Source organism: Chionomys nivalis, chromosome 2, assembly GCF_950005125.1.
Source record: "Chionomys nivalis chromosome 2, mChiNiv1.1, whole genome shotgun sequence".
In the NCBI taxonomy this organism is placed as follows: Eukaryota; Metazoa; Chordata; class Mammalia; order Rodentia; family Cricetidae; genus Chionomys; species Chionomys nivalis.
Window position 1 is genome coordinate 65,996,452 of NC_080087.1, and position 7,643 is coordinate 66,004,094.

Genomic DNA, 7,643 nt, shown 5'->3' on the forward strand with positions numbered 1-7,643 from the left:
TTTAATTACGAATGTTGTTATGATGTAAATCTATTAGTAATGAATCTAAACTTATGAACTACTTGTAAACAAAACATGCACAGATAGAATTTGTAAAATATGTAATTTTACAAATTACATGAAATGTGTTAAATACAATATGTATTGTGGAATTAACAAAACTTATTCTCTTGTCTGACATATATAAGGTTATAAACTCTGGAAAATTCAGGAATGGAAAGAGAAAACACATTCTGAGAATACAGTGACTTCAGAATATCACTAAACAAGGGATAATCACAGAAACTGTATGTGTTAGGCCAGAATTATTCATGATATACAATGACATTGCTACTTCTATTTTTAACATAGCTTTTCCAAGTTAAAGAAAGAAAACAGTTACTGTTATGAAAGAAAGTTCTTGTCCCATCACATATACAGTAGTGCCTACAATTTCCCCAAAAAAGGGCTAGATTCTAGTTACATCCTAGGATTAGATGACTTTCTTAGTTCCATTTGTCAGGTCTACTTATAAATACAGAATCATTTTACAAAATGTGTGATTGTCATATTGCAAAATGAATTTATGATTCAGCTGTACAATAAACGGAAACCTGAGTCATGTAATTAACATGATCCTGTTTGAAATGAGATATTATTAGGTTTCACAATTTCAGTAGACAATCTGAGAGAAGATTTATTACTCTTTTGCTTCATGAAGAATTAGTATATGTTCAGTGACACTCCTTTTTCCATACTAACTTTGCATACAGCTCAGAAAGTCTCCCTGTTTCTTGGCTGGATTTCTATTCTTCTGCTTCTACCAAGAATCAATTTTAAGATGTGTGCACTTACCATACCTCTCTTCATTGTCTTCTTTGCCATTAAGGATGAAAAACAATGTACACACCTGACTTTTCCCTTTGCAGCACTTTCAGCTCAGTGTGCAACTTCTGACAGGACAGACAGTATGGGTGAGACTACCAGAACAACCCTAAGATAAAGGTTCATAGATCAGTGACTTCAACTCCCTTCAGAAAAGCAATTAGTATCTCACCCACAGTTATGATGACAGAGCTTGCTTTGGGATATAAGAACTTTTCTGAAATTTTCCAGTTGATTATTACCACAGACACTGTTGAGTAACTTGTGTTTCCAGTGAGAAAATATTCTGGGAGAGATTTATACATCATCCTGATTTGTGAGGCTGATTAGGAGGGAAGATTCAATGATTAACAAAGTCTAATGTTTGTGATTTCTGTAAGAAGTCTCTGTATGTAGCTAGTCTTCTCTTGGATATCCCAACCAAATCAAGATAATTATTGACTTTTAGATCCTAGCACTGCCACTTTCAGAACACCCCACTGAATACAGTCATTCATGAGTTCTGAGAATTCTACTGAAGTACAAGTAAATGGGAAAGTGATATCACAATCTGTGCAAGAAATTATTGGTTCCAACTGAACTCAATGCACATAAATTGGACATAATGATATAAAAATATGCTGGGGAAAAGTGCAGTTATAAACCCAGGAATAACTGAAAGTCTGAACAGAGCCTTTTCCTAGAAAAATTTATTTATATAATAATTCCATACAAATGACATCAAATATATCCAATAAATTTCATATAAAGAATTATCGCTTTCACTTTCTTAAAGCTCTGAATAGAAAACAGAAAAATACAGAAAATCCTTACTAACTAGGTAAGGAATATTCATTCTTTATCTTTTAATAAGAAAAAGCATAAGAAAGTTTGAAAATTTATCTTCTGTCCATGAACAATCTTATTTTGGGGGTTTTAGGCCAACAGAGAAGTGAAAGAGATACTGTCTATACCAGACCACCTTCAAATCCAAAACACAAAAGGTGCCTTTGTTTGAAGCTCTCTCTGTACTTTAGTAATTCTTCAGAATAAGCTAGCAACAAAGAAACCTGCCATGGTTATTACAGGAAAAGAGTAGCACTCAAAATGTTCTATGTAAAGGAAGATAGAGTATATTCAGGATAGTATGTTTTGCGTAAGGCATTCTTGCCCAGCTACACACATGCTCTACTGCTTATCTACACCTAAGGTAGAGATATATTATTCATTTTGTAAACAATATGAAGAAATTATTAGTATTCAAAGTTTCAAAGGCAGACAGTGTCTTGGGGATGTGATGAACCCAGGTCTACTTTGCAGGCAGCAAAACCACAGAGAACAGGTGGTAAGAGGTGTGAAGCTGCATATTCTCAATTATACAGACCTTCTAGAGCCTCTCACTAACAAATCCAGTTAAAGTGTTTGTTCCACCTTTTCTTGCTCCTCTATACTCACAAAATCCAAAATTTTACTATGCTGTCCCTGATTCTAAATAGATTTTTTCTGCTCTCTTTTTATACATGACCACACAAAGGAATGATAACTGTCTATCAGGGACTATTATCTCCACATATAGATGAGACAACAAGAACCAATCCAAATAACCACAAAGATTACTGAGGCACACGACCCAATGACCTTAGACATGAAAGAGTAACTGATATGGAATGGGAAAATTGCAATAAAGCCTGTAGCCCTAACCAGAGCAAGAGAAGAAGAGTGAAAGAAACACATAATCTCTAGTATGAGTTACTACTCTCCAGGATATTATAAAGACATATAGTGAAAGAAGCAAAAGATTTCAATAAACAGAAAAAAGACAACACACTCCAGATTAGTAAGATCTAGCACAGAAAAAAAGAGCAACATGAAAAATTCAGACACATATCATTTTCTAAAATGAACAACTCTACAGGAATTAATTCTAATGAATGTCATCTGGAAAAATTTCTGAACAAAGAATACAGAAGAATGATTAGAAGTATACCTAAACAACTCAAAAAAGACAAGAGTACATTTAAAAATAAATCAAATGAATGAAAGGAGGAATCATTATAAGGTACATAAATAAATAATAAAACCATGGAAGAAAAATCAAAACTGGCATGATGCTAGGAATAAAAACCTCTATGGGAATCCTCACTAACAGAATGGATCATGTTGGAAACTGACAAACAGAGATGGAACACAGAGAATGGAACATAAGCCACTCTTTAAGACAAATGAGGAGCTTAGAGTGATAGGGAAGAAAATATGGGAAGCTTTGAGACATAATAAAATATAAAAACATTGGACCACGGGTATAGAAGGAGAATAATATACTAAACCCAAACCCTTCAAATATATATATGCGGGGGGGTGGGTGTACACATATATATTCACTCTCTATTCAAGCACTTCACTCCACTGACAATTGTTAAAATACAATTTTTTTAATTTATTAAAAATTTCCACCTCCTCCCATCCTCCCATTTCCCTCCCACTCCCCCCACTCCTTCTCTCCCTCGTTTTCCAGTCCTAAGAGAAGTCAGGGTTCCCTGATCTGTGGGGAGTCCAAGCCCCCCCTTCCATCCAGGTCTAGGAAGGTGTGCATCCAAACAGACTAGTCTCCCAAAAACCCAGTACATGCAGTAGAGTCAAAATCTGGTTCATTATCATTGGCTTCTCAGTTAGCCCTCATTGTCAGCCACATTCAAAGGGTCAGGTTTGATCACATGCTCCATCAGTCCCAGTCCAGCTGGCCTTGGTGAGCTCCCATTAGATCAGTCCAACCGTCTCCATGGGTAGAAGCACCCCTTGCAGTCCTGACTTCTTTGCTCATGTTCTCCCTTCTTCTCCTCGTCATTTGGGTCTTGGAAGCTCAGTCCAGTGCTCCAATGTAGGTCTCTGTCTCTATCTCCATCCATCCCCAGATGAAAGTACTATGGTGATAGGCAAGATATTCATCAGTGTGGCTATGGGATAAGGACAGTTCAGGAACCCTCTCCTCTGCTGCCCATGGACCTAGCTGGGGAAATTCCCTTGGACACCAGGAACCCCTCTAGAGCCAAGCCTCTTACCAACCGTAAAATGGCTCCCTTAGTTAAGAAATCTTCTTTCCTGCTCCCATATCCACCCTTCCTCCATCTCAACCATCTCATTCTCCCAAGCTCTCCCCAATCTTTCCCTTCTCCCTTCTCTCTCTCCATCTCCCCTTCCCCCCAACCCACCTCTATCCCCATGCTCCCAAGTTTTGCCTGGGGATTTTGTCTACTTCCAATATCCAGGAGGATAAATATATGTTTTTCTTTGGGTTCACCTTCTTTTTTATTTTTTTATTTTTTATTTATTTATTTATTTATTAAAGATTTTTGTCTCCTCCCCACCACCGCCTCCCAAGTCCCTCCCCCTCCCCCAGTCAACTCCCCCTCCCTCATCAGCCCGAAGAGCAGTCAGGGTTCCCTGCCCTGTGAGAAGTCCAAGGACATCCCACCTCCTTCCAGGTCTAGTAAAGTGAGCATCCAAACTGCCTAGGCTCCCACAAAGCCAGTACATGCAGTAGGATCAAAACCCAGTGCCATTGTTCTTGACTTCTCATCAGTCCTCATTGGGTTCACCTTCTTATTTAGCTTCTCTAGAATCAAGAACTATAGGCTCAATGTCCTTTGTTAATGGCTAGAATCCACTTATGAGTGAGTACATACCATATTCCTCTTTTTGGGTCTGGGTTATATCACTCAGTAAAGCGTTTTCTATTTTCATACATTTGCATGCAAAGTTCAAAATGCACAAAACTCAAGTCCAAATGGATTAAAGACCTCAATGTAAATCTGACCAAACTGAACCTGATAGAAGAGAAAGTGGGAAAGTAGTCTGCAACACATGGGCACAGGAGACCACTTCCTACATATACCCCCAGTAGCACAGACAATAAGAGCAACAATGAATAAATGGGACCTCCTGAAACTGAGAAGCTTCTGTAATGCAAAGGACATTGTCATTAAGACAAAAATGGGAGAAGATCTTCACCAACCCTGCATCAGACAAAGGTCTGGTCTCCAAAATATATAAAGAACTCAAGAAACTAGACATTAAAACTCTAATTAACCCAATTAAAAAATGGGGTACTGAACTGAACAGAAAATTCTCAACAGAAGAACTTCAAATGGCCAAAAGACATGTAAGGTCATGCTCAACCTCCTTAGCCATCAGGGAAATGCAAATCAAAACAACTTTGAGCTACCATCTTATACATGTCAGAATGGGCTAAAATCAAAATCACCAATGATAGCCTATGCTGGAGAGGTTGTGGAGTAAGGGGAACACTCATACATTGCTGGTGGGAATGCAAACTTGTGCAACTACTTTGGAAATCAGTGTGATGGTTTCTCAGGAAACTGGGAGTCAACCTACCTCAGGATCCTGCAATTCCACTGTTGTGAATATACCCAAGAGATGCCCAATCATACTACAAAAGCATTTGTTCAACTATGTTCATAGCAGTACTATTTGTAATAGCCAGAACCTGGAAACAACCTAGATGCCCCTCAATGGAAGAATGGATAAGGAAGGTGTGGCACATATACACTTTAGAGTTCTACTCAGAAGTAAAATACCATTTTTGCCAATGTAAAAATTGGTTGTTCATTTGTTTTTAATTTTGAGGTTTAAGATTACATGAAAATAAGTTGAAAAAGACATTGTAAACAGAGGTACAGTCTTGCAAAATTCAGGTATTTAAGTGAGCATTTTCTTAGAATTTTTTGCTGAAGCAACTAATTTGATTGGAATAAAATAATACATCTTTCTTGGCATGTGAAGGGATGGTCTAGTTGAATAAACTTGAGTGGACAGTTTAGAATGACTTGCACACAAGGAAAAGAGTAAGCCAGTGGTTAAAATACTGGTTTATCTGAATGTGGAGTGTCCCATGTCCTAGTGCCTGAAATTTTTCTGGTCCTGTTAACATGCACGGCTTTTTCCTTGTAGATACATTTCTCTTCCATACATATAATTCTCAAAGACTTCTATAATCCTTTCTCCAGCTGGGTCCTGGACGTTTCTGCTGGGATGTCTAACAGCTTTCACCACCATCCAGTGTCAAATAATAACTTTGTTTACTTTCAGACCTGTGATCCCCATGCAGCCTTCCCCACATCAGTTGATGAAAATTCTGAAGATTATATGACTTACCAAAATGTATCATACATTAAGGATATTAGATGTATGTTATATATTGCAATATTTATAAACGTTTCATTTTATGTGGTAATAGACAATTATATGTTACTTAGAATGAGTAAGGAAACACCTGATGGGATTATTTTAATGAGGACACTGCCATAAACTCATATATTTAAAAGCTTAACTCTCACTTAGTGAACTATTCCAAAAGAATTAGGAAAATTACGAGGTATGATACCCTTGATGAAATTATAAAATTGTTGAGGGAAATGTGTCAGTGAGGGGTAGGTTTTGAGGTCTCAAAAATCCACTCCATACTCAATGTCTCTTTTTTTTTGTCGGTTACCTGAAGATCAGAATATAAATCTCTTAGCTGCCTCCCCAGCATCATGACTGCTGTCTTGCCACATTAATCCACCATGATTATCATGGACAAGCCCTCTGAAGCTGCAAGCAAGCCTACCCCATTAAGGGCTGTATTATCTATAAATTGCCTTTGCTGTGGTATCATTTCAAAAAATAAAATAGTGACTAATGAATGTACTGTTCAAAATTACTTTCACACGTAAAAGAAAGATGTATGGTATGCTTCTCTAAACTCTATACTCATTTTCTACTGTGTTGTCAAATTTCCAGCCATTCTGTTAAAACACCTTGGCCTCATTCCTTCCCCTATTCCATTAATCACAGGCTCAACATTTTGATTTTACTCTTTTACTTCAATTGAAAACTCTCCCCTAAAAAGCCAGCTAAAATAGTCTTTTTGGGGGGGGAGGGGTGTTGCTTTTCCCTGGCATCACGTTATTCTATTTGAATTCTGTGATGTCTTAAATTGCTAAACGGCTATGATTAAACACATTTATTTTACAATCTCAAAGTCAGAGAAAGCCAAAAGAGGGGTTCCATTAAATGGACACATCTGGAAAGATTCTGGAAATATATTAAAGTGACATGCTCAAATAACAGTCTAGTCAAACAGAAACTGCTTGTGATCAAGTTAGGTTGATGAGGGCAGGAAAGACTCAATACATATTCTGGCATCAAATACATTTCTGAGGGACCACATACTACTATCTATCTACTGAAACAATGAACTCTGTTACATTGATTCTCACTTTGTGTGCAAGAAAATAATATTCAATGTAACAATGTGGCATAAATTATACCAGGTTAAGGAGATAGCTCCAGTGCTGATGACTTTGCCTTATACACATGAGAGAGATTTAGTTTCACCCGTACAACTAATAAAAAATTCTGTGGTGTCACAAAGCTATCATTCAAGGGTTGAGGAAACAAAAAAAGTGGATCCTAGAAGCTCTCCATTCAGTAAGCCTAGAACATTCAGAAAGTTAAGGATGTCTCAAAAAATACAAATAAAAATAAAATTCTGAGGAAAGACAGCTTAGTTTCTCCTCTGACTCCACACAGAGAGAATCATAAGACACACAAACAGAGATACACATACTAAAACACATAATCAGATACACTCTCATAAACACACACACATACAAACACACACATAATCATACAATCACATACATATAATAGTTATACACTTGTGCACAAAAATCACATATCACACACATACACTCACCACCCCCAAGAGAGACCACCTCATACTCTCTTTCTCCCATATA